This window comes from Heterodontus francisci, chromosome 7, assembly GCF_036365525.1.
Source record: "Heterodontus francisci isolate sHetFra1 chromosome 7, sHetFra1.hap1, whole genome shotgun sequence".
NCBI classification, from domain to species: domain Eukaryota; kingdom Metazoa; phylum Chordata; class Chondrichthyes; order Heterodontiformes; family Heterodontidae; genus Heterodontus; species Heterodontus francisci.
In genome coordinates, this window is record NC_090377.1 from 73,707,889 (window position 1) to 73,734,146 (window position 26,258).

At 42.9% G+C, this 26,258-nt stretch overlaps 1 protein-coding gene across 4 annotated transcripts in view; it reads left to right on the forward strand.

Moving 5' to 3' along the window:
* Nucleotides 1-26,258, forward strand: part of rapgef4a (Rap guanine nucleotide exchange factor 4a) — a 420,421-nt gene that overhangs the window by 111,360 nt on the left and 282,803 nt on the right. The window contains exons 1-2 of one of the 4 annotated variants that reach the window (XM_068035427.1): nucleotides 20,059-20,154; nucleotides 24,668-24,717. The exons of 2 other annotated variants lie outside the window; for them this stretch is intronic. The gene's annotated coding sequence lies outside the window, so the exon portion shown is untranslated. Of the gene's footprint in view, nucleotides 1-20,058; nucleotides 20,155-24,667; nucleotides 24,718-26,258 lie in introns of those variants that run through there. One more of the 4 variants, XM_068035425.1, reaches the window with a different exon arrangement.

Genomic DNA, 26,258 nt, shown 5'->3' on the forward strand with positions numbered 1-26,258 from the left:
GTGTGCAATTCTTTTTCAGAATGGATGATTGTTAATGAAAGAGATTGTCAGCTCAAAACAGACACCGAATGATCCAGCGAGGAATTTAAATGCAAATATGACAGAGGTGCAAAACAATTATTGAACTGCCCAAAATAACCAGTGAACTTAACATGTTATGAGCAGCATTTGTAGTTAATTCCTGTCGTCCTGGCAAATGTTTAGTTTTATTTGTCTGATATAAGCAGCTGCCTGCGATAAGTGCAGGGGTTGTAGATGGTGGGGACTGTATTTAAAATAGAAAATACTGAAAATTGGTCAGACAGTATCTGTGGAGAGTGAGAAAGAGTTGACACTTCAAGTCAATGACTTTTTGTCAGAACTGGGAAAAGTTAGAGATCTAACAATTTTTAAGCAATTACAGAGGCAAGGAGAGAATAAAAGGTAAGGTCTGTGATAAGTTGGAAGGCAGGAGTGACTAAATGGTAAAAGGGATAACAAAAAACACTTTTTTAAAAAAAAAAGCTGTTTTCCTGTAGTCTGAACTTTTTCTGTTCATCGCCTCCACGTTTTCAAGCAATTCCCCACTGTTCTCTGCTGTGGCTTTTGATTCTACATGTCTCTTTTCTAAGACAAAAGCAGGTGGTAATAGGACAAGTGGGGGGGGGGGGGGAAGGATGGGGCTGGAGGAGCTGTAAATGGCAATGGCAGAACCATTAACAGTACCTGCTGTGGGGGGAAAATGGGAGCTCTGGTATGATCTGAAGTTGTTGAACTCAATGTGTTAAGGTGCCTAATTGAAAAATTAGGTACTGTTCTTCAAGCTTCTTTGCAACAATGTAGGAGGCCAAGGACTGAGAATTGAGTGGGAGTAGGAAGGAGAATTAAAACGGCAAGTGAGCGAAAGCTCGTGCTTGGGGATTGAATGGACGTGTTTAGCAAAGTGATAGTCCAATCTGTGTTTAGTCTCTGCAATGTAGAGGAAACTGCACCATGAGCAGCGAATGCAGTATACTAAATTAAAAGAAATGCAAGTAAATCAATGTTTCACCTGGAAGGAGTGTTTGGGGCCCTGGACGGTGGGAAGGGAGGAGGTGAAAGGGCACTTGGAGTTGACTAGGATTTCGTGGAGGGAAAGGTCCCTTTGGAATGCTGAACAAGCTGGGGAGGGGAAGATGAGTTTGGTAATGGCATCACGCAGAAGGTGGCAGAAATGTTGAAGAATGATCTGTTGAATATGAAGGCTGGTGGGGCGGATGGTCAGGACACAGAGGACCCTGTTGTGGTTCTGGGAGGAAGGAAAGGGGAGAGAGCAGAAGTGTGGGAAATGGGAAGGACACAAATGAGGGGCCTGTCAACCAAGACGGAGGGGAACCCTCTATTGAGGAAAAGGGAAAACCTATCGGAAGCACTTGTGTGGAAGGTGGCATCGCTGGAACAGACACGACGGAGAAACTTTGAGAATGGAATAGTCCTTTTACAGGAAGTGTAATCAAGATGGCCGTAGGAGTCAGTGGCCTTACAGTAGATATTGCTTGACAGCCTTTCCCCAGAATTGGAGATAGAGAAGTCGAGGAAGGGAAGAGACCAAGTTGAACCATGTGAAGGTGAGGGAGGGGTTTAAGTTGAAAGCAAAGTTGATGAAATATTCCAGTTCAAGGCAAGAGCAGGATGTGGCACCACTACAGCTATCCTTGTACCAGAAAAAGAGTGATGGAGGGAACCTGAGTAGAACTGGAACAACAATTGCTACATGTATGCCACAAAAAAAAGCAGGCCTAGCTAAGATCCATTCGGGTCCTGATAGCAATGCCTTTTATTTGGAGGGTGTGAGTGGAGTCACGGGAAGCTTTTCCATGTAAGAAAAAGTTCAGCTAGGGAGAGGAGGAGGGTAGTGGGTGGGGACTGGATGGGCCTCCATTCAAGGAAGAAGCTGATGTGCTGGAGGCCATCCTGGTGGGGAATGGAGGTGTGGAGAGACTGGATGTCCATGATGAAAAGGAGATGGTTAGAGCCAAGAAACTAGAAACTGTTAAAAGTGGCGGAGAGCATCTGAAGAGTTGCGAATGTAGCTCAGAAGAGACTGGACAAAGGAAGAAATAATAGTTGAGATGGGAAGATTTATGGGGGCAAGAACATGCTGAAACAATCGGTGTTCCGGGGCTGTTCCTAATTATGGATCTTGGGAAGGAGGTAGAAGTAGGTCGTGTGGGAAGGTTTGGCTTGTTTGAAAATCCCCTATAACTGGAAAATGCTTAGAACATCTTAGAATGAAAAATTAGATGATTTTGTTTAAATTATAATGCACGTAGTTTTAAAAATATGCATTACAAATCCCTCCACAAATTACACTTCAGAACTGTGAAAGCTATGAAGCTAAAGCACTGAAGCAAAACCTGACAATGTGCTGTTTGTAGTGGTGGGAAGTATAATAAATAGAACAAAGTTAATATTTCATTAGCAAATGAGGAGTTGTATCAAATCTCTGCTTCAAAAATGTATTACTGCTTTTTCAGTCTGAAACCTTGCTCTCTGCTGCCACCTACACCCTGCTGTCAGAAATGTATTTTTGACTTTTCAGTCAATGAGCAGAAACACTAGGGCCGGGATCTTATTCTACTGCTGACCTCAGCCTCTGTGGTGGGGGTGGGGCCAGAATATTGCAACGGCCCACCACGGAACCTGATGCCAGGATTTCCAGGCCTGATCTTCCCAGTGGTGGTGAAGCTCTGCCATGGGCCCTCCGCCGCTCTGCGACGGGACCCAACTTTACATATTTTAATTATTTGTGTCCGCGAATTAAAATGAAAACCGTAGCAATCTTACCTGCAGTTGAATCTTCAGCATGACATGTGGCAGTCACGTGCCTGCACTTTCCCGTCCAGGTAAAACTGACCCCACTGAGGTAGGGAAGGGGGATCTCTGCATTTGTAGTGTTGTTGGGGTGGGCAGGGGAAGGGGTGAATTCTGTATTTGCAGTGGGGGCGGGGCAACTCTGCATTTTCTTCACAGGGCCAGTACATGCACTTTAAAAAAGAATTAAACCTGTTGTGGTCAAATAAGGAGGGGGAAGCCCTTCAACCCCTCCTCACCTGACTGTAACACTGTCCTTAGCTTTTTCAACAACTTTTATTTATAGAGCAGCTTTAAAATAGAAAAATGTCCCAAATTCATGGAAGCATAAGGATAAATGGAAAGATTAGGAGAGATGACCAAAAACTTGTCCAAAGATGTGGATTTTAAGGATTGTCTTAAACCTCCCCATCTCCTTTATGAATTTCATAGCATGGGGCCCAGGCTGCTAAAAGCACAGTTGTGGGGGTACATAAGAGCCCAGAGTCAGGAGGGGCGAGTTTGGTGTGTGTGGTTGGGAAGAGGGGAGCGGGAAAGGTTCCAGGGCTGGAAGAGGTTACAGTGATAGGCTGAGATAAGGCCTTAAACAAAAGAATGAGTATTTTTATATTTGAGGCTTTGGGTGGAACTGCAAGCTGATGTAGGTCAGAGAGGATATAGATGATGGATGAATGGAACTTGGTGTTGGATAGGATATCCAGTTTTGATGAGCAAAAGTTAAGTTAATGGAAAGTAGAGGATGGAAGACTGGCCAGGAGAGAATTGGTATAAATTGTACCTGGAAGTGACGAGACATTAATGACCACTTCAGCAGCCGATTTCTAATTTAGTAAATCTCATGGCCAGTTCTGAGAGAAGGGTGGGGAAAAAAATTCCCTGTCTGAAATTGTGAAAGGCATTTTACAGAACACTTTTTTTTTTGTTGTACAGCTGACCAAAAGATTTTTCTAATCACTGCGGTCAAAGCTGATCTTTCAGATGAAGTTTGTGGACAAAATGTGTGACCTCAACAGCTGAGTCATCCAAAAAGCTTACCCCTTTTCTATAGGCTTAAGTTGGGTATAATTCTGGTTTAAATGGTGGAATTTCTGGGACAGCAGCTTTTGCCCACATTATCATGCCACTTTTAGGGTGCAATCACTTTGCTGGTCGAAGATGTGTCTCAACCAATTCTGCCAGAACTTGTCATGTATTTTACAATGACAGGAAACAAAGGTTGATGGATGTTTTTGCGAATGGAAAGCAGTTTCCATTGGCATTCCACAGGGCTCAGTGTTCGGTCCCTTGTTTGTAATATATATTAATGATTTGGATTTGAATGTGGGAGGTATGATCGGGAAATTTGCAGATGACACAAAATTTGGCCGTGCAGTTGCTAGTGAAGAGGATAGCTGTAGACTCCAGAATGATATCAATGGTTCGATTGAGTGGGCAGAAAAGTGGCAAATGCAATTCAATTTGGAGAAGTGTGAGGTAGTGCATTTGGGGAGGGCAAACAAAGCGAGGGAATACACAATAAACGGGAGAATATCGAGAGGGGTAGAAGAAGTGAGAGACCTTGGACTGCATGTCCACAGGTCCCAGAAAGTAGCAGGACAAGTAGAATGCTTTCCTTTATTGGCTGAGGTATAGAATACAAAAGCAGGGATGTAATGCTGGAGCTGCATAAAATGCTAGTTAGACCACAGCTGGAGTATTGCGTATATTTCTGGTCACTGCATTACAGGAAGGACATAATTGCTCTGCAAAGAGTACAGAGATTACAAGAATGTTGCCAGGGCTTAAAAGTTGCAGCTATGAGGAAAGATTAGATCAGCTATGGTTGTTTTCCTTAGAACAGAGGAGGCTGAGGGGTGATTGTGTTAATTGAGTTGTACAAAATTGTGAGGAGCCTGCATAGAGTAGACAGGAAGGACCTGATTCCCCTAACGGAGAGGTCCATTACCAGGGGGCACAGATTTAAGGTAATTGGTAGAAGGATTAGAGGGGACATGACACACAGTTTTTTTCACCCAGTGGTGGTGGGTGTCTGGAATTCACTACCCAGATCGATGGTGGAGGCAGAAACCCTCAACTCATTGAGGTACCTGGACATGCACCTGAATTGCTGTAACCTGCAAGGCTAGGGACCAGGTGCTGGAAGGTGGGATTAGATTGGGCGGCTAGTTTTTGCTGCCGCCAAAAACACAATGCCCTGAATGTCCTCCTTCTGTTCAGCAACTTTTCTATTGTTCGATGGCTGTAACTCTGGTCTGACTGTTCACTATGGAGAAGGACGATGTAGGTGTAGAGATAAGGGAGGGGGATTGTGATATACTTGAACAAATTTAGCATTGAAAGGGAGGATGTATTAGCTGTTTTAGTGGGCTTAAAAGTGGATAAATCCCCAGGCCCAGATGAGATGTATCCCAGGCTGTTATGTGAGGCAAGGGAGGAGATAGCAGGGGCTCTGACACAAATTTTCAAATCCCCTCTGGCCACAGGAGAGGTACCAGAGGATTGGAGGACAGCAAATGTGGTGCCATTATTCAAGAAGGGTAGCAGGGATAAACCAGGTAATTACAGGCCGGTGAGTCTAACATCAGTGGTAGGGAAACTATTGGAAAAAATTCTGAGGGACAGAATTAATCTCCACTTGGAGAGGCAGGTATTAAGCATGGATAGTCAGCATGGCTTTGTCAGGGGAGATCATGTCTAATGAACCTGATTGAATTTTTCGAGATGGTGACGAGATGTGTAGATGAGGGTAAAGCAGTTGATTGTAGTCTACTTCAGTAAGGCTTTTGATAAAGTCCTGCATGGGAGATTTCTTAAGAAGGTAAGAGCCCATGGGATCCAGGGCAATTTGGCAAATTGGATTTAAAATTGGCTCAGTGTCAGGAGGCAGAAGGTAATGGTTGAGGGTTGTTTTTGCGAGTGGAAGCCTGTGACCAATGGTGTACCGCAGGGATCGGTGTTGGGACCCTTGCTGTTTGTAATGTACATTAATGATTTAGACATGAATATAGGAGGTATGATCAGTAAGTTCGCAGATGACACAAAAATTGGTGGTGTTGTAAATAGTGAGGAGGAAAGCTTTAGATTACACAACGATATAGACGGGCAGAGCAGTGGTAAATGGAATTTAATCCGGAGAAATGTGAGGTGATGCATTTTGGGAGGATGAACAAGTCAAGGGAATATACAATGGATGGTAGGACCCTAGGAAGTACAGAGGGTCAGAGGGACCTTGGTGTACTTGTCTATGGATTGCTGAAGGCAGCAGCACAGGTAGATAAGGTGGTTAGGAAGGCATATGGGATACTTGCCTTTATTAGCCGAGGCATAGAACATAAGAGCAGGGAGGTTATGATGGGGCTGTGTAAAATGCTCGTTGGGCCACATCTAGAGTACCGTGTACAGTTCTGGGCACCACACTATAGGAAGGATGTGATTGCACTGGAGAGGGTGCAGAAGAGATTCGCCAGGATGTTGCCTGGGCTGGAGCATTTCAGTTATGAAGAGAGACTGAAAAGGCTAGGGTTGTTTTCCTTAGAGCAGAGAAGGCTGAGGAGGGGGGGGGGGGGGGGGAACATGATTGAGGTATACAAAATTTGAGGGGCATTGATAGGATAGATAGGAAGAAACTTTTTCCCTTCGCGGAGGGGTCAAGAACCAGGGGGCATAGATTTGTTAAAGGGCATGAGGTTTAGAGGGGATTTGAGGAAAAAAAAATTTCACCCAGAGGGTGGTTGGACTCTGGAACGCACTGCCTGAAGAGGTGGTAGAGGCAGGAACCATCACAACATTTACGAAGTATTTAGATGAGCACTTGAAACGTCATAGCATACAAGGCTACGGGCCAAGTGCTGGAAAATGGGATTAGAATAGTTAGGTGCTTGATGGCCGGCAAGAACACAATGGGCTGAAGGGCCTGTTTTCTGTGCTGTATAACTCTCTGACTTGCATCCAAAATGCTGTTCCCTACGCTCTCTCTGCAATCTGTTCTCATAATTTAACCCTTTTAGCCTCAGTATCATTTTGGTGAATCAGCACTGCATCCTTTCAGGGTCAGCATGTCCCTCCTTCATTATGCCTCCATAAAGCCCATTTTCAATTGACTGGGAAGCCTGCTTTCAACTCTCAGGCCTTCACCGTTGCTGCTTTTAGTAAGCAGCTGGGGAGTGACTCTGGCTTGGTCTGACTCACTTACTTTTTATTCTTTTGCTTCCTTATGGGAAAGTGCATCACCTTTACTTGATATTCTGTTTCCTTTCTCCCCACCCGGCCCTTCCTCAGGGGCAGGTGGGAAACAACTAGGCTGGAATCAGAACTAACTGTACAGAGAATCGTACGTCTTAGCCTAATTCTACAACTTCTGTGGCTGAGTCACTGGGCTGCCACCTAATTTTGTGCACTCCAGTTTAATTTAATTGAGCAAATCGTTCTTGCACAAAACTTAATATCATGTAAATTAAACTCCTAAAACTTTTTTCTTATTTTGTTTGAACAAATATACTAATTTTTCTTCACTTCAGTTACACATAAGAGAAATAAAAATGGTGCTTTTAAAATACTAAGGACTCTAATGGTTGTGTCCCATTTTTGCATTGTGTGCAGCCAAAAGGCTCCAACAAGGAGCAAATTTTAAATATCATTCTATGCTCAAAACCCAGCCATGAATTCCTGCCACTACTGTCCAAAAACTAGTAGCAAGGCCAGATTCATTGATATTCTTTCTCTTCGATAAGTGGGATGTTTCATTTGGACATTAGGTGGGGGTACTATTGACTCGGAAGCTAATTCACATCATCGGGCTTCCCTGAAATTCAGAGGGGCAATTTGCTTTGTTTTGAATTGGGCTTTTCCTTTTCAACTCGAGGATCTGTTTGGTCTTGAGGGGAGCGCCTTCACCACTTTTATGGTTCTAGAGAAGATATCAATAGGTCAGGGAAGACGTTTTCCCATTCTTTCATAATTCTGAAAGAGCAAGAACTCTGGTCTTTTAGATTTAAAGGGCTGGATTTTAACTTGGCAACGTGCTGGGAGCAGGGTTTGTCGGGGTGTCTGATAACACATGGGAAACTTGGAAGTAAGTGCAGCGCGTCTTGTCAGTTGCTTTTTAACTCTGCCACTGAATGAACATATCATTTCTGTGTTTTCTGACCAGTTAGCATGAGCAGGCATGATGACTGTTCCACGTGAGGCAATTTCAACTCCAATATTTAAAGGAATTTTCCAAACGTGCAATTTGATGGAGTTTGGAGTCAGGAGCAGAACAGAAGAAATTGGCAGAATGAAGTCCAGATATTCACTTGTTTTACTGGATGTACTGCTGAAGGCTGTAAGAGCCTGCAGGGAGATGCTCTTTCCTATTTGTGAGGAAGAGGCCTACAGATGAAACAAAGAAGGCATGGCTGGACATTGCCCATGAGGTCAACAGCAGGAATATGGTGCCACATGAATGGCTTCAATCCAGGACGTAGTTTAATGACCTAACCAGGGCAGGAAGAGTACAGTTGCACATTCGCCTACATCCTCATGTGTGTATCGCTCCAAACCCTCACTCTGCCTTCTCAAACCTGCTCCAGCACATCACTCCTCACACCAACTTACCTTTCTAGCTATGCACTTTCTCACATCCCCATCTGTCATCCATCATTAATACTCACTTGCCCTCATTCTTATGAAATGTCAGGCCTCTCCCTCATAGTCACCCTCAACAAAAGCTCTCCATTTATGTGTTCAACACATGGAATGACTCTCACTCAAGTCTCCTCTTTTTTCCTCTTTGCGGGAGAAGAGTGCACAGAGCACAAAGGAGAGGCAGAGAACTGCAAGTGGCCCTCCAGCCATCTCAAATGACCACTGCAGAGGCGAAGATGCTAGACATCAGTGGAGTCTTGGCTTGCCTGGCTGTTGAAGATGGGGGCTTCCCAGGTACCTGGTGATGGAATTAAATATCAGACACCCACATGGCATACAACATTCACTAATGTTGACTTGATGTCAGCTGCAAGTGAGATATAATTGTGTGCATAGTTGCTTTCTTGTCTTGACCATTCTAATTCATGTCTTTAATCTCCTGCAGGTCTTCAAACATACCTCCGAGGAAGTGGTCCAGGAGGATGATAATGACTCCTCCAGAGAAGGTCATTCCGTCAGAAGGTGCACCATCACAGGACTAATGCAGACTGTGCACCAGCACAGATACTCCCACTTCTTTTGGGATCAATAAGGAAGGTAGTGGGTTTTCACCTGGTGATTCGCACAAGCAAGTGAGCAAGAGCAGATGGAGACAGGGACAGAAATGGAAAATCCCTGTCAGAGGCCCGCTGGAAGCGCCAAACTCTACTCAGTTGGACACCAGATGCTGTACCTCAGGGCATCAATGAACAGGATACTTCTGGGTCAGAAATGAAGAATGTGCGATATACTGGCAGGCATTCCAGCTGCACTGTGCATGTTTGCAGAGACACACTGGAGGAATCCATTCCTGGCATGAGTGGCATAGGTTGTAGACCTTTGCGATTAGGTCTTCATCCATGGAAAGAGTGATCACTTGCTTGGAGCATCAAGCATGGGAATCAAACAAGTACATGGAGACCTTCATCAATAGCTTGCACACTATGAATGCCATCTTAAATAGGATGAATGTTACCCTCATCTTGGCCATTCATTGCCCCACTGATCTGCAGCAAAGTGTTCTCTGGCTCATTGCTAGCAGGGATGTGTGTGTGGGCCATAGAAGGGGACATGGAAGTAGGAAGTCCACTCAAAGCGCTTCCACTTCTAACTCATGGCCTCCCTCCCTCTGTTAGTAGGCCTTTACATTAGAACCCCATGTGCTGCCTAGTGCCCTGGTGGCAGAGTCTGCTCCTGTACAAGGGCAGGTGGAGCTGTCTTTGGCAGGGCTCTCACAGCTTCTCAGCAGTCAGAACCGGAATCTGAGCTGTCTGCCTCTACCAATGCTGAAGCACAGGGGTTGCACCACATAGAAGTAATACCACATAATCACAGAATTGTTATAGTGCAGAAGGACGCCATTTGGCCCATCGTTTCTGCACCAGCTCTCCGATTAAGCAATTCACTTGATGCCTTCTCCCCGTAACCCTGCACATTTCTCCTTTTCAGCTAACGGTCTAATTCCCTTTTGAATGCTTCAATTGAACCTGTCTCCACCACACTCTCAGGCTGTGCATTCCAGATCCTAACTACTTGCTGCGTGAAAATGTTTTTTCCTCGTGGCACTTTTGCTACCCTTGCCAATTTCTTCAAATCTGTGCCTTCTCCTTCTCAATCCTTTCATGAGTGGAAATAGTTTCTCTCTATCTACTCTGTCCAGACCCCTCATGATTTTGAATACCACTATCAAATCAACTCTCTGCCTCCTTTTCTCCAAGGAAAACAGTCCCAACTTCTACAATCTATCTTAATAACTGAAGTTCCTCATCCCTGGAACCATTCTCATGAATCTTTTCTGCACTCTCTCCAATGTGACACCCAGAACTAGATGCAGTACTCTAACTGAGGCCAAACTAGTGTCTTATATAAGTTCAACATAACTTCCTTGCCCTTGTGCTCTATGCCCCTATTAATTAAGTCCAGGATACTGTATATAATATAAAGTAAAAACAAGAAATGCTGGAAATACTCAGCAGGTCTGGCAGCATCTGTGGAGAGAGAAGCAGAGTTAATGTTTCAGGTCAGTGACCCTTCTTCAGGATACTGCATGCTTTATTAACTGTGCTCTCAATCAGTTCTGCCACCTTCAATGAGTTATGCACATATACACCCAGATCACTCTGCTCCTTTAGAGTTGTGCCCTTTTTTTTTTATTGTCTCTCCATGTTCTTTCTACCAAAATGAATCACTTCACATTTCTCCAATTTGAACTTCACCTAGGAAGAGTAAAAATTTGTACTTACAAGTAGGTGTGTTATGTAAGGTTAGGTTGGTGAGTTTGTATTTTATTTTTGAGCTACATAATTATTTCTTACCACCACTTTCTGATCTTGCCCATTTTTGCTTGCTGCCTGGCAAGTGGCCTTTTCACTTGTGGTGAATGGTAAGACATGAATTGATGCTGAGCATTGGGGAGCTCAGAAATACATGTTTGGTTGCTTGCAGGACTGATTTGTGTTATTGTCATATGTATTGCTTTCATTGTATCTCTTCAGGGCCTAGTTTATTGGGTTCCTCATCGGTGTAATCAGCCATATTTTAAGTGGGTATCCATTTTCTCCAAGCAGCCAGCCAGTAAATCTGATTCAAGATGTGAAGAGATCAGGGAGGGTGGACTGCCACAGGACAAAAGCATAATTGCAGCTGCACAGGAATTTAGCACACATCTGCAAAATTAACTTTTTGTGGTTGCACATTAGCTGCGTGTTGATGGAGCAGAACCCCTTGCGGTTGATCAATACTCCTGGGACTGTCTCAATTGCCAGGTACCTGCAGTCAATGGCATCCTGCACCTGTGGAAAGCCAGCCAGAGCTACAAACCTTAATACCTGCTCATTCTGACTTGGCAAGTCCACTTGGCAAGATGCCTTGTTCCAGCTGGCTGTAAATATCTGCCACCACTTGACGTGACACCCTGAAACACTGGTGTTCCAGCATGTTGAAGCTTATCCTCCACCTGTAGACCTTGTGTTGCGGTATGACTTTCTGCATCTCTCTGCTGATCCCCTCTCTCCTGTGGAGCTGCAGGTCTGTGAGGAGCAGAGCTTTTGCTGCTGATGCTGATGCTGATCCTGCTCCTGGTGCTGGTCATCTTGGTCCCCATCTGAGGTCTAAATTAACAGTGTAAACTGTGCCATTGTTGTTCTGATTGGAGCTCCAAATTGCAAATCAAGCAGACACACCTCTGAGTGTAGATGACCTATCCAAAGTCATAAAAGTAACCTTTCAGCCCAAGTACCCTGAACAAAACTGCGTCGGCCAAAAAATGAGCCACCCAGCCTAATCCCACTTTCCATTATTTGGTCCATAGCCCTGCAGGTTGCAGCTTTTCAGGTGCATATCCTCTGTTCCAAGGAGAACAACCCCAGCCTATCCAATCTTTCCTCATAGCTGCATTTTTCCAGTCCTGGAAACATCCTCATAAATCTCCTCTGTACCCTCTCTAGTGCAATTACATTCTTTCTTTCTGTAATGAGGTGATCAGAACTGCACATAGTACTCAAGTTGTAGCCTAACTAATGATTTATACTGTTCCAGCATAACATCCCTGTTCTTCTATTCTATACCTCAGATGATAAAGGAAAGGATTCCGTATCTCGTCGTAACCACCTTTATCGACCTGTCCTGCTACCTGTGGGATCTGTGGACATTCACTCCAAGGTCCCTCACTTCCTCTACACTTCTCAGTATTCTGATGCTAATCGCCTGAATATTTCCTCTCTCCCTATGTTTATCACATTCAATACTTCACACTCCTCCTCCTTAACTACAATATCTGCATCCTCCCCCTCTTTTTTTTTTGTGTGTGAAGACTGATGCAAAGTATTCATGAAGAACCATACCAACATCTTCCGCCCCTACACATAGGTAACCTTTTATGGTTAAAAACATTTTTGGGTTCATCTTTATTTTGCTTGCCAATATTCTTTCATGCCCTCTCTTTGCTTTCCAGTTTCCTTTTTGATTTCACCCCTCCACTTTCTATACTCCTCTCGTCTTTCTGTAGTATTGAGTTCTCTGTCAGACATAAGCTTTCTTTTTCTGCCTTATCTTGCCCTGTAGGCTCCTTGACATCCATGCGGCTCTAGATTTGGCTGTCCCACCGTCCTTTCTTTGTGGGAACATGTTTAATCTGAACCCCTTGAATCTCCCCTTTTGAATGCCTTCCACTGCTCTGACACTGATTTACCTTCAAGTAGCTGTTTCCAGTTCACCTTCACGAAATCACTCCTCAGTTTAGTAAAATTGGCCTTGCCCCAATGGAGAACTCTAACTCCTGTTCTGTCTTCGTCCTTTACCATAATTATGTTAAAACTAACTGAATTATGATCACTACCACCAAAGTGCTCTCCCACTGCCACTCCTTCCACCTGCCCAGCTTCATTTCCTAAAACTGAGAATAAAACTGCACTTTCTCTTTTTGGACTTGCTACATACTGGCCAAAAAAGTTCTCCTGAATGCACCTTAAGAATTCTGCTCCCTCAATTCCTTTCACACTAAACTATCCTAGTTAATATTCGGGTGGTTAAAATACCATAATATTACTGCCCTATTGTTTTTGCATTTCAGAGATTTGCCAGATATTTGCTCTTCTATCTCCTATCTGGTTAGTCTATAGTAGACTCCCAGCAGTGTCAGTGCCCCCTTTTTTTTTTTTGTTACTCAGCTCAATCCATATGGTCTCATTTGATTAACCTTCTAACATATCATCCCTCCTCAGAGCAGTAATTGTTTCTTTGACCAAAATTGCAACCGCCCCATTCTTTTTTTTAAATCTGCCTCTCTATTGCGTCTGCAAACCCTGTAAAAAGGAATGTTGAGCTGCCATTTGTGTCCCTCCTTGAGCCATGTTTCTGTAATAGGCACGTGGCAGTATGATATCATAGCTATCAGTGCTCTCAGCTTGTATGATTAATTTACTATACTCCTTGCTTTGAGGTAGATACCTTTTTTTAAAAAAAATTAATTTCTTGATGTGGGCATCACTGGCTAGGCCAGCACTTATTGCCCTTGAGAAAGTGGTGGTGAGCTGCCTCTTGAACCGCTGCAGTCCATGTGAGGTAGGGAGTTCCAGGATTTTGACCCAGCGACAGTGAAGGAATGGCGATTATAGTTCCAAGTCCGGATGGTGTGACTTGGAGGGGAACTTGCAGGTGGTGGTGTTCCCATGCATTTGCTGCCCTTGTCCTTGTAGTTGGTAGAGGTCACAGGTTTGGAAGGTGCTATCTAAGGAGCCTTGGTGCGTTGCTGCAGTGCATCTTGTAGATGGTACATACTGTGCGTCAGTGGTGGAGGGAATGAATGGCACCCCATCCACAAACAATCAAGTGGACTGCTTTGTCCTGGATGGTGTCGAGCTTCTTGCAGTTGGAACTGCACCCATCCAGGCAAGTGGAGAGTATTCCATCACACTCCTTACTTGAGCCTTGTAGATGGTGGATAGGCTTTGGGGAGTCACAGATGAGTTACTCGCAGCAGGATTCCTAGCCTCTGACCTGCTGTTGTAGCCACGGTATTTATATAGCTGCTCCAGTTCAGTTTCTGGTCAATGGTAGCCCCTAGTATGTTGATAGTGGGTGATTCAGCAATGGTAATGCCATTGAATGTCAAGGGGAGATGGTTAGATTCTCTCTTTTTTTGGAGATGGTCATTTCCTGGCACTTGTGTGGCACGAATGTTACTTGCCACTTATCAGCCCAAGCCTGGATATTGTCCCAGTCTTGCTGCATTTCTACACGTACTGCTTCAGTATCTGAGGAGTTATGAATGGTACTGAACATTGTGCAATCATCAGTGAACATCCCCACTTCTGATCTTATGATTGAAGGAAGGTCAATGAAGCAGCTGAAGATGGTTGGGCCTAGGACACTACCCTGAGGAACTCCTGCAGTGATGTCCTGGAGCTGAAATGATTGACCTCCACCAACCACAACCATATTCCTTTGCCCTAGGTATGACTCCAACCAGCAGAGGTTTTCCCCATTGACTCCAGTTTCGCTAGGGCTCCTTGATGCCATACTCGGTCAAATGCTGCCTTGATGTCAACTCTAACCTCACCTCGTGAGTTCAGCTTTTTTGTCCATGTTTGAACCAAGACTGTAATGAGGTCAGGAGCTGAGTGGCCCTGGTGGAACCCAAACTGAGCATCACTGAGCAGGTTATTGCTAAGCAAGTGTTGCTTGATGGCACTGTTGAGGATATCTTCCATCACTTTACTACTGATTGAGAGTAGACTGATAGGGTGATAATTGGCTGGGTTGGACTTGTCCTGCTTTTTGTGTACAGGACATATCTGGGCAATTTTCCACATTGCCGGGTAGATGCCAGTGTTGTAGCTGTAGTGGAATAGCTTGGCTAGGGGCGCGGCATGTTCTGGAGCACAGGTCTTCAGTACTATTGCCGGAATATTGTCAAGGCCCATAGCCTCTGCAGTTTCCAGTGCCTTTAGTCGTTTCTTGATATCACGTGGGGTGAATCAAATTGGCTGAAGTCTGGCATCTGTGATGCTGGGGACTTCAGGAGGAGGCCGAGATGGATCATCAACTCGGCACTTCTGGCTGAAGATTGTTGCAAATGCTTCAGCCTTATCTTTCGCACTGATGTGCTGGGCTCCCCCATCATTGAGGATGGGGATATTTGTGGAGCCACCTCCTCCAGTTAGTTGTTTAATTGTCCATCACCATTCACGGCTGGATATGGCAGGACTGCAGAGCTTGGATCTGATAGGTTGGTTATGGGATCGCTTAGCTCTGTCTATTGCATGCTGCTTATGCAGTTTGGCATGCAAGGAGTCCTCTGTAGCTTCACCAAGTTGATGCCTCATTTTGAGGTATGCCTGGTGCTGCTCCTGGCATGCCCTCCTGCACTCTTCTTTGAACCAGGGTTGGTCTCCTCCTGGCTTGCTGGTAATGGTAGAGTGGGGGATATGCAGGGCCATGAAGTTATAGATTGTGGTTGAGTACAATTCTGCTGCTGCTGATGGCCTACAGCGCCTAATGGATGCCCAGTTTTGCATTGCTAGACCTGTTCGAAATCTATCCCATTTAGCACAGTGATAGTGCTGCACAACACAATGGACGGTATCTTCAATGTGAAGGCGGTACTTTGTCTCAACAAGTACTGTGCGGTGGTCGCTCCTACCAATACTGTCATGGACAGATGCAACTGCAGGAGGCAGATTGGTGAGGACAAGGTTAGGTATGTTTTTCTCTCTTGGTTCCCTCACCACCTGCCGCAGACCCAGTCTAGCAGATATGTCCTTTAGGGCTTGGTCAGTATTGGTGCTACCAAGCCACTCTTGGTGATGGACATTGAAATCCCCCACCCAGAGTACATTCTGCACCCTTGCCACCCTCAGTGCTTCCTCCAAGTGTTGCTCAACATGGAGTACTGACTCGTCAGCTGAGGGAGGGCAGTAGGTGGTAATCAGCAGGAGGTTTCCTTGCCCATGTTTGACCTGATGCCATGAGACGTCATGGGGTCCAGAGTAGATGTTGAGGGCTCCCAGGGCAACTCCCTCCCGACTGTATACCACTGTGCCGCCACCTCTGCTTGGTCTGTCCTGCCGGTGGGACAGGACATACCCGGGGATAGCAATGGCAGTGTGTGGGACATTATCTGTAAGGTATGATCCCGTGAGTATGACTATGTCCGGCTGTTGCTTGACTAGTCTGTGGGACAGCTCTTCCAACTTTGGCACAAGCCCCCAGATGTTAGTAAGGAGGACTTTGCAGGGTCGACAGTGCTGGGTTTGCCATTGTCGTTTCCAGTGCCTAGGTCGATGCCGGGTGGTCCGTCCGGTTTCATTCCTTTTTATTGACTTTGTAGCGGTTAGATACAACTAAGTGGCTTGCTAGGCCATTTCAGAGGGCATGTAAGAGTCAACCACATTGCCGATGCCAAACTTTCATATTTAACCTTTTGTTTTCTCTGCCTTCCAGTCTCATCCATTAATTTTCTGCCTGTACAGGTCCCATCTCCCCCAGAGCTGGTCCCAATGTGCCAAGACTCTAAAGTCCTCCCTCCTGCACCAACTTTCCAGCCACGCATTCATCTGTCTTATCCTCCTAAACCCGTATTCACTTGCATGTGGTACTGGGACTAATCCAGAGATCTCTACTTTTGAGGCCCTGCTTGCTAATTTCTTAACTAGCACAATAAACTCTTTCTGCAGGACCACATACCTCTTTCTGCCTATATAGTCGGTCCCAATGTGGACTATGACTGCTGGCTGTTCACCCTCTCCACTCAATACTCTGCAGCCGCTCAGTGACATCCTTGACCCTGGCACAAGGGAGGCAACACGCCATCCTGAATTCACATCTGCGGCCACAAAGTCTGTCTGTTCCCCTGACTATTGAATCTCCTATCACTCTTCCAGTCTTCCTTGTGCCCTCCCTGTGCAGCTGAGCCACCAGTAGTGCCATGGCCTTGGCTCTGGCTGCAGTCCCCAGATGAACCATCACCTTCCTCAGTATTCAGAACTGAATACCTGTTGGAGAGTGAGACGCACTCCGGGTTTCCTGCAGTACCTGCCTGTTTGTTCTTGACTGGCGGTCACCCATTTGCCCCTCTGCCTGCATACTCTTAAGCTGCAGGGTGTCCACATCTGTAAATGTGTTATCCATTGAACTCTCAACCTCATGGATGCTCTGCAGTGACAGCTGCTGCTGCTCAAGTACCAAAACCCGGAGCTCAAGCTGCTGCAACTGACGACACTTCCTGCACGTATGGTTATCCAGGACCTGTGAATTGTCCTGGAGTTCCCACATAGCACAGGATATGCACTCCTGAGGTTGGAGCAGCCTTGCCATTTCTAATCTTAGTATTACAACTAAATACTGCTTCTAAAAAAACCCTGCTATTACTAATACTAATAAACCGACCAATAGTAATAAACCTTACCAATAATAATTAAAACCTTACTACTGCTAATACTAAACTTTTTACCAATACTAATCTACCATGCCAATATTAATATACCCTACCAATACTAAAACTTTACCAATAGTAGTAATAACCTCACCAATAGTAACAAACCTTATCTCTTCTTTTTAAATAAGACTCATCAGCTACCCAGTTGTTAGTTGTTAATACTTAATATTTTTAACGTTTTTTTAAAACTCTCGGTTGTTTAGACTCAGTCCCTAAGCAGCAAATACTCACCAGCCAATCAACTCACCACTTTCCTGTGATCTCACTGTTTGATTTTTTTTTTCTCTCGCTCTCCAGATAAGACACAAATAACATCCCAGAAATACTTGTAAATCAAGAGGTGAAAGGGAGGGAGGAACTTAAAACAATTACAATCACCAGGAAAAGGGTACTGAAAACTATTAGAACTACAGGCTTACAAGTCCCCTGGACCTGATGGCCTACATCCTTGGGTCTTAAAAGAAATGGCTGCAGAGATAGTAGATGCATTGGTTGTGATCTTCCAAAATTCCCTAGATCCTGGAAAGGTCTCATCAGATTGGAAAATAGCAAATGTAATACCACTATTCAAGAAAGGAGGGAGATAGAAGGCGGGAAGTTACAGGCCAGTTAGCCTAACATTTGTCATAAGGAAAATGCTAGAATCTATTATTAAGGAGGCTATAGCAGGGCCCTTAAAACTCTTAATGCGATCAGGCAGATTCAACACTGTTTTGTGAAAGGAAAATCATGTTTGACTAATTTATTAGAGTTCTTTGAGGCAGTAACAAGCAAGGTGGATAAACAGTGTTATGACCAAGGCGGGAGTAATGCACTGTTAATTCAGTCCCACTGCACAACAGGTCACAACATATCAAGAAAGTTTCCTGCCTACTGTAGAATAGCCAAATTTGACACTCTTATTTGTCCCCCAGAATAAAGCACACCAAACCAGGTTTCTTTAAACAACAACATTATTAACTATTTATTAGAAAGAAATAAGAAGTCTTAAACAATAATATAAATCTATATATAACTTTTTAAAATTCCTTGTTCTTCCTAACCCTCGTGTGCAAACGCATGCATTCAAAAACTGGTTAACTGGGGAAAAGTATTTTTTGGTTTATAGCTGTTTCTTAGGAATAACAAGGAAAAAATAAAATGATTTGAGTTCATCATGTTCTGGTAGGATGTTTTCGGTATGGTGAGGTGTCCCAGAGTCAAATAGTCGGATGTCACTCAAAGTCTCCAGGCGAGGTGGATGAATAGTGTGGTATTTCAATCTTCCTGATCTCACTCTGAGAGAAGTTGGTTGGGGCAGACGGGAGAGAATAAGTTTTCCTATATTAAATGATACAGATGCCAAAGCAAATTTGATCAAACTACAGTAAAATCATGCACTCCTCATATAATTTTATTTTCATCCCATTGGGCTTTTTTTTTTCTTCGTATTTACTGACAACTTGTGATGTGGCTGGTCAGCTACTGAGGGTTACTTATCTTTTAATGTTAATCTGTAATAAATCCGATCTAAACTGTCGATGACATGCGGTGTGGCGTAGTTTTGTTTATCCAACTATGACACTTGTTTTCAGATGACAAATTTATGGAGATGTACCCTGAGCTTTCCAAACTATTAACAACAAAAACTTGCATTTATAAAGTGCCTTTTTTAATGTAGAAAATGTCGGTGCTTTATTGGGATGGCAGGGTGGGGGGAAAGTGGATAAAAGGGAGAAGAAAAGCAGAAAACATGTATAAAGTGAATGGGCTTTAAGCCATGGTGCTAGAGAAGTGACCAAAGGTTGGTGCAAAATGATGAGTTTTGGGAAGGGGTTTTTTAAAGGTGGAGAAAGAAGTGAAGAGGCAGTGGAGTTTAGGGAGGGAATTCCAAAAAATAAGGCCAAGATGTTTGGCTCAGCCATTAATGGTAAGATAAAAGAAGGGGCAGCTATATAAAATCAAGAGTCATTGTTGATGGGGTGAGATGAAATAAGGTCGGGGGTGGCTCGTGCTGCATAAACCTTTTGGTCCGAACGACCTGTTTCTGTGATGTAAAAATTCTATCGGGAGGGGCAATTGCGACTGAGTTGGGTGAGGTGATGGAGGATTCCATTCAAGAACAAGGATTTTTATTTAAGTCAGTGAGGATAGAAGTGGTGGATGACTAGGGCTTAGTTAGGATAGGATATGGGCTGCTGAGTTTGTAGCACCTTTTATATAAAGTGAAGGATGGGAAGTTGGAAAAGAGGGCAGTGGAGAAATCTGGTCTAGGGTGACAAAATATAAAAACTAATTGCATTCAAATATAAGGACATTTTAAAGTCATGAAACAAAATGATTAAGCATGCTGCAATATTAATTTCTGCTTACCAAGACAGGTTGTGTTGTATTGGAACCTTTTGGATGTTTAGGTCACTGCTAATAAAAATGCAGAGTGCTGCTGTAGGTTTACATCCTATTGTAATGCTATACTGTTCAAATCCAGGCAGGAAGGGAGTGAAAATACTGGGAGGTTACACTGTGTTAGCAGTCCTTTTGCTACAAAATGCTACTCATTTCCTGAAATAATTGCCAAAATAAACATCCTTTCATGTAGACTTTTTAAAGTAAGTAGGTTCATACATAGTGTTAGAACTAGAGGAAGAAGAAATCTGTTTGCTGCTTAGAATGGAATAAAGAAGCTATGCATTTTTGGGTTACTGCTGCTACATTGCGTTTAAGATGAGCAAATTTCTTCTCTGGTTAGTTTTAAGTGTTTCATTATTGTATTAATATATTAACAATGAAACCTTATCCAAATTGTAGTAATTGCTTTAATGGCTATTATCAAAAGTAGTGTTAATGAATAACTACAGTTACAATAAGTGCTTGCAACTGCTTTAGTTTAAAATTGCAAATCATTAATATTTCCATTTATAGAAAGTGTACTACTTATAAATGTGGTGGCCTTTTGTTATGCAAATTTGTCAAAGCAACCATCCCAAGTGCTGTATCTGAATCTAACTGATGGTCTCCCTGGAATGTCATGCAGTGCTTTTCTAAAGTGTGATTTAGAATGGCCTGAATAATCCCTTGATAGACTGAACTGCCCTGCAGGTTTGTTAGGTTTGTTTATTTTGAATTGTAACCTGTAGTTATAGCTGACAAAGTTGCTTTTGCAGCTTGTAGGAACATTACTGCATTACTGTTACATAGTATAGGAGCAACTTGGCTAAATTTGAACTTCAGCACACATTTGGCTTAGTGTAAAATATGGGTATAAAGTTGACATGTTACGAAATGGGCTTTATAATTTCTGTACAAATTTTGAAAATTCAGTTTCTGTTTCATGGTCTGTTGTTCCCCTGATAATGGAAAGACCTAATCCAAACGAGCAAATAATGCATTTAGCTCTTTAGATTTCTCTCCCCTTGGAGAGAGTGGGCCATTCACAATTGATTGGCTTGAATTCAAGACAATGATGTAAAAATCACATTTCTTCTTTTAGTGTAGACATTTTATTGCACTCCTTTGAAAAGAAAAAAAACTAAGTACTGTCTTAGAATCTGTTTTAATTTCTGGTTAAATTAGCAGAAATGAAGGTCTCACAAATGTCAATAAAAACAAGGAATGAGAGCAACAGTTCTCCACTGAATCTAAATGATCAAGAACAGAGAAATATTTTCACTTCTGCTAATTTAACCAGAAATTAAACAGATTCTATGACCAGACTTGCAGTTTTTTTTCTTGAACAAAATAATGGAGCAAAAATTAAGCCTTTTTAAGGAGTGCAATAAAGTGTCTGCATTAAAATAAGAAATGTGATTTTTACATCATTGTCTTGAATTCAAGACAATCAATTGTGAATGGCCCACTCTCTTCACCTACCATTGGTAGCTGTGCTTTCAGCTATTTGGGCCCTACACTAGGAATTCCTTTCCTAAACCTTCCCTCTCCCTCTCCCTCTCCCTTTTTAAGACCATCCCTAAAATCCACCTCCTAATACCTCCTCCTTTGGCTTGGTGTCCATTTTTGTCTGGTTTACACTTTTGTGAAATGCCTTGGGTCATATGTCTAAATTCAGTATATAAATACAAATTGTAACGAATTGGACTTTCCTATCCCTACACCTTTGTACTTTAACCATCATTAATATTTTTGGCAGTTATACAAAAGCTGAAAGCCGTTGAATACTCCAGATTTAAACCTGTTTTGCTATATAAAATGGTATGATAAATTCAGAGAAAAGTGTGACGATACTATGCTAAAAGATACTTGTTGCTTGTTAATACAGGAAAATTGATTTTTTTTTGTTTGTAGTATAAATATTGAACTTTTTGACCTAACGTGTGTAGTGAGAGAGTCAACATTTTAATGTACTGCTGGCCAATAGTACATTTAAGTAATGTTTTCTCAAATTGTGTGTGCTTAAATTCAAATGGTGTCTGTAATTCTGTTTTTTTTTTTGTGGTTGATACTATGTATTAACAAAGCACGTGCAGTCATGACCCCTATGGCATTAATAGCCCACTGAACTGTCTGCTGTTAACAATAGCCAGTTACCTTTTGGAATATTTGTTCAATATTCAACCTCGAGGGCTGAATGGGGTACTCTTCCTATGTTTCTAATCATCTTTTGTGATCCTATGGATATTTGTGAGCTAGAAAGGCTAGAGTTCAGTCTGAATGTCCGATTTGATTATCTGATTAGTTAAACTCTGTTCCAGTCAATTATCGTCATCAGACTCATATTTGACCTATAAATGTTGATGTTTTAGTCTGTACTTGCTATTGGGGTGTCTTGAAGACCAAAGTAGGTGAAGTGGTAGTTCAGATACATTGTTGGGTTGTGGTGGGAATTGGAGGATGGAGTAGGAAAATGAAAAAAAAAGACCATCACTGATTTATTGCAGCAACTCAGTTTTTAGCCACAAAAAAACCATCTGTGAATTGGTTGCTGATCAAACCCTCCAGTAATATTTTATCTTGCTAAAAGTACGTTCGATCACATTGAAACTATTAAATGTTGAAATTTTGCACAGGTTTGTACTTAACTCACCCACTCTCAATTGCTAGCTGGAATAAAACTGTCTGTCTGTCTCTCTCATCTATATACACGATTCTGATTGTGGTGGGAGAAACGCACTGTTAATTCAATCCCATCCCTCCACAGATCGCCTAACATATCATTTTTAAACTTTCCAAATTGAAGAGAGACCCAGCCAAATTGTACCATCTATTAACCCCTGAATGAGGCTAACCAAACCAGGTGTCTTTAAATCAACAAATTAACTATTTAATTAGAAAAACAAAATTCTTAAACACAACGAAGATATAAACAACATTTAAAATAGAAAAATTAGAGTCCTTGCAAATTTACACTTCCTGATGCACAATCCTCTGATTAACGTCCACGCACAACCTTCCAGGGTCCGATGGTGAAAGGAAAACAGTCCAACACCCAAAGTTTCAAACTCTTTCTTCCAGTGATCACCACAGTGGATCAAAAACTCACAACCATTTTCAATAGAATCAATCTGGTTTTAGAATTTTTGAAGGATAAAAGATTGTCACAGTCTAATTTCCCTTCCTTTAGTTTAAATTATCAGAGATCTCTGTTTAGGCTTGACCTTTTGGAATTTTGAGAGGGAATAATAAATAAACAGACTAAATTCTCTTTTCTCTTCCTTCAGTTTTTAAATGGGCTGAGAGCTCTTCTTTCAGGTGCTAACACACAGCTGTCTGTCTGTGACCTCTTAGAACAGTCTATTTGCACTATAAGCCAGTTCAAAATTAAATTGTAACAAGTGCATCTCCTGATGCTCAGTCCAGGTGGCTGTATCCAAGGCAACGAGAATGCACCCTTTGAATCGCCTTCTTCGAATGGCTGTCTCCAAAGCTATGAGAATGCATTCTTTGACTCTGTCTTTAGAGCTTGCTGCCTTTAAAGCATTATGGCTCTTTTTTCCAGCCTTAAAGGCAGACTGCATTCTTCCCGGAGGTGGGGGGGGGGGGGGGGTGGGGTGGGGGGGGGGGGGGGGGGGGTGGGGTGGGGTGGGGTGGGGTGGGGGGGGGGGGTAGGGAAACTACAGGATCATAACACTCGTAACACCATTAAGAATTTAAATGAGTGTTTCCATTTTTTTGTTAAATTGAGAATTTGTGTTTTTGAAACTGAGGGATTCCATAGATGCTGGAACTTTGGGTATGTTTTTTAAAAGGTCACCAGAAGGTTTGAACTGCAACCAGTTACTGGAAGGCACCTGTTTTTAAATAACCCCGCAGGGTTTATTTTTGACTTGGAGATGTTTACAAAGGAGTGACAGGCCAAGATTAATAGCGGCCAGGAGACTTGGTTTCTGAAATGTTTGGTTTCATTTTGAACTATTACAACAGACAGTTGGTTTTGCTTGCAACAGAAGACACTGCTCCTCTGTCTTGAAAACCATTCCTATATCTCCAGTGTTTCAGATTAAAGGCCTGCTCGCGTCTGGGGGGAAAAAAAACCTGACCCGAACCCGACAGAACCACATCAGACCCAGCCCGAGTCCTTCCATTTTTTTCACGCCCCTGACCAAACCCTGACCCGACCCGAGCCCAACCCGACCATAGTGCACTCACTGTACTTACCACGTTTGGATGGATGGAATGGAAGGAAGCTGCACTGCTGCAGCATGAGCGTGATGACCTCCTAGAGACGCTCACTTGCTCACTGCACAGACCCAGAGTCTGGAGTACTGAGTGTGTCCAGCCCGGCCCGGACCAGAAACGTCATCGGGTTCGGGTCGGGTAGCAGGCCTTTATTTCAGATTCCTATTTCCTCCTGTACTTGAAGAAATCCTGCAGGTTTGCAGAAACCTTTTACATGTCGAATGTGTGGAACTGAAACCTTGTTGCTGCACTCCTGTTGTAAAACCTATTTGGAGCCTCAGTAGATGCATCTTGTGGAAAGCCTACCCAAACTGATCATCAACATCGCCTGGAAAGAACTTTTCTAGGAAGATCCTAGTGGCGGTTGCCTATACACACTTGGGACACCTAACCAAAACAAAGGACTTCTCTTCATACCTTTCTTTTCCACCTAAGTGTTTTTTTAAAATTCCTTCTATTTTTTTTTTTAACAACTGTAAACAAAAATCCCTTTTTTTCCCGGTTAACGTGTCTGTGCAGGCTGGGATAAATAAGGGGCTTTAATATTGCAATTTGTGTGTGTTTTCACTTCTTATTGGTTAAGACTTGGTTTATAATAAATGGATAATTTTGTTTATTTCCCAGAATAAACACACCAACCAGGTTTCTTTAATAGAGTACATGATTGACTATTGGTAAGTGGAAAAATTTAAATATATTGTTGCAACCAGGTGAGAAAGAGGTCTAGGGGTCCCTTTCAGCCTTCACCTGGTCTTACTGTAACAGGGCTTAATTTTAAGCACACCGTGTTTTTTTTAAACTGCCCTTTGGTGAATCCTTGTTCACCGCTTTCCAATTATAAGGCAAAGAAACCAACACAAACAGGCGTTCTCAAGTTTAAAGAAAAGTTAAAATTTATTAAACTTAAACCTAAACTCTAATTCGGTTGACACCTATGAATACATGCCGCACCCCACACTAGCATGCATACATGATACACGTGCAAATAGAGACAGAAAAGAGCAGAAGAAAAATAAAGTGGAAAGGTTTGAGGCAATATCTGAAGAGATTTTGTTATGGTTCTTTGAGCTCATTGTAGAGTCCTTGATTGTAGGTAGATCTTGCTTTGCGTTGGGGCTCAGTATTCTTAAACTTTGTTCGCTGTAGGAGACTTTTTTCTCTTGGGGTTCATGTGTCTTCAGTGGATTCAGAGGCTTGTGAGAAAGAGATGGGAGCAGACAGGAGAGAGATCTTCTCAGTCCAGTAGCAAATGGACTTTCTGACCAAACTATACAGATTTTAAAAAAAACTCAGGTTGCCCAGCACATTAGTCTTGTGACTAGCTGGTTTGACCATGTCCATTTGTGTATTTGGCCATTTTAGCAGTCAACCTGGAATGTAAGCTCCCCCACCTTCAACATCTGGTGATCACAAGTCAATTGTGTGTTGAATGTGTCAGGGAATGGCTGCTTTGTCCTTCCAAACACTGTCTGTTAATATGCAAATGTCTTTTCCAGCCATGACTGGTCTGTTGAACAAGTCCTTTCTTAACTCCAGTAACAGTTTAAAATCAATGTTCATGACAAAATTACTATGCCTCATTCTTGGCAGGTGGGGACCTAGCATGACAATATGTTGTGACCTGTGGAGAAGTGGGACTAGAATAAACAAGCACTCCTCCCGCCTCGGTCGTAACAACTGACTGCACCATTCTCTGTCCGACATTGTTGAAATGAGAACGGTTGACTTGTGTGAATTCAATTTGACAACAAACCTAGCCTAGAATGATAAATTTTTGAAAAATGCCCTATTTCTGCTTCTATTTGTGTTATCATTAAGAGCAAAAAGAGTGCAAGTGACAGAGTTGTACTGAGAATTATGTTGGTTTGTGGAAGAAGTGACCATTAAATTTAATTTTATAACAAAGCTGTGAGTCAGGTAATCCACTTGTCCAAAGGACCCAACACTGGAAACCACAACTTTTGATTCTTAAGGTTGGATATTCCTTTTCTTTAGCCACATGTAATGCTGTGGCTCGTGGATGCACCAGTGTCACTCTTGCTCCTGTTTTCTCTACACTGCCCCCATGGGGGAGAGAGCTTGCTGAAAGAGAAAGATAGATATAAAACAAGACTTGTAAAGTAAAGACACAAAGGAAGGTAGAGAATCTTACTACATCATCTGTCAGAATCTGAGACACAGATAATCCTGGTGACTTGAGAGTGAACTACACAGG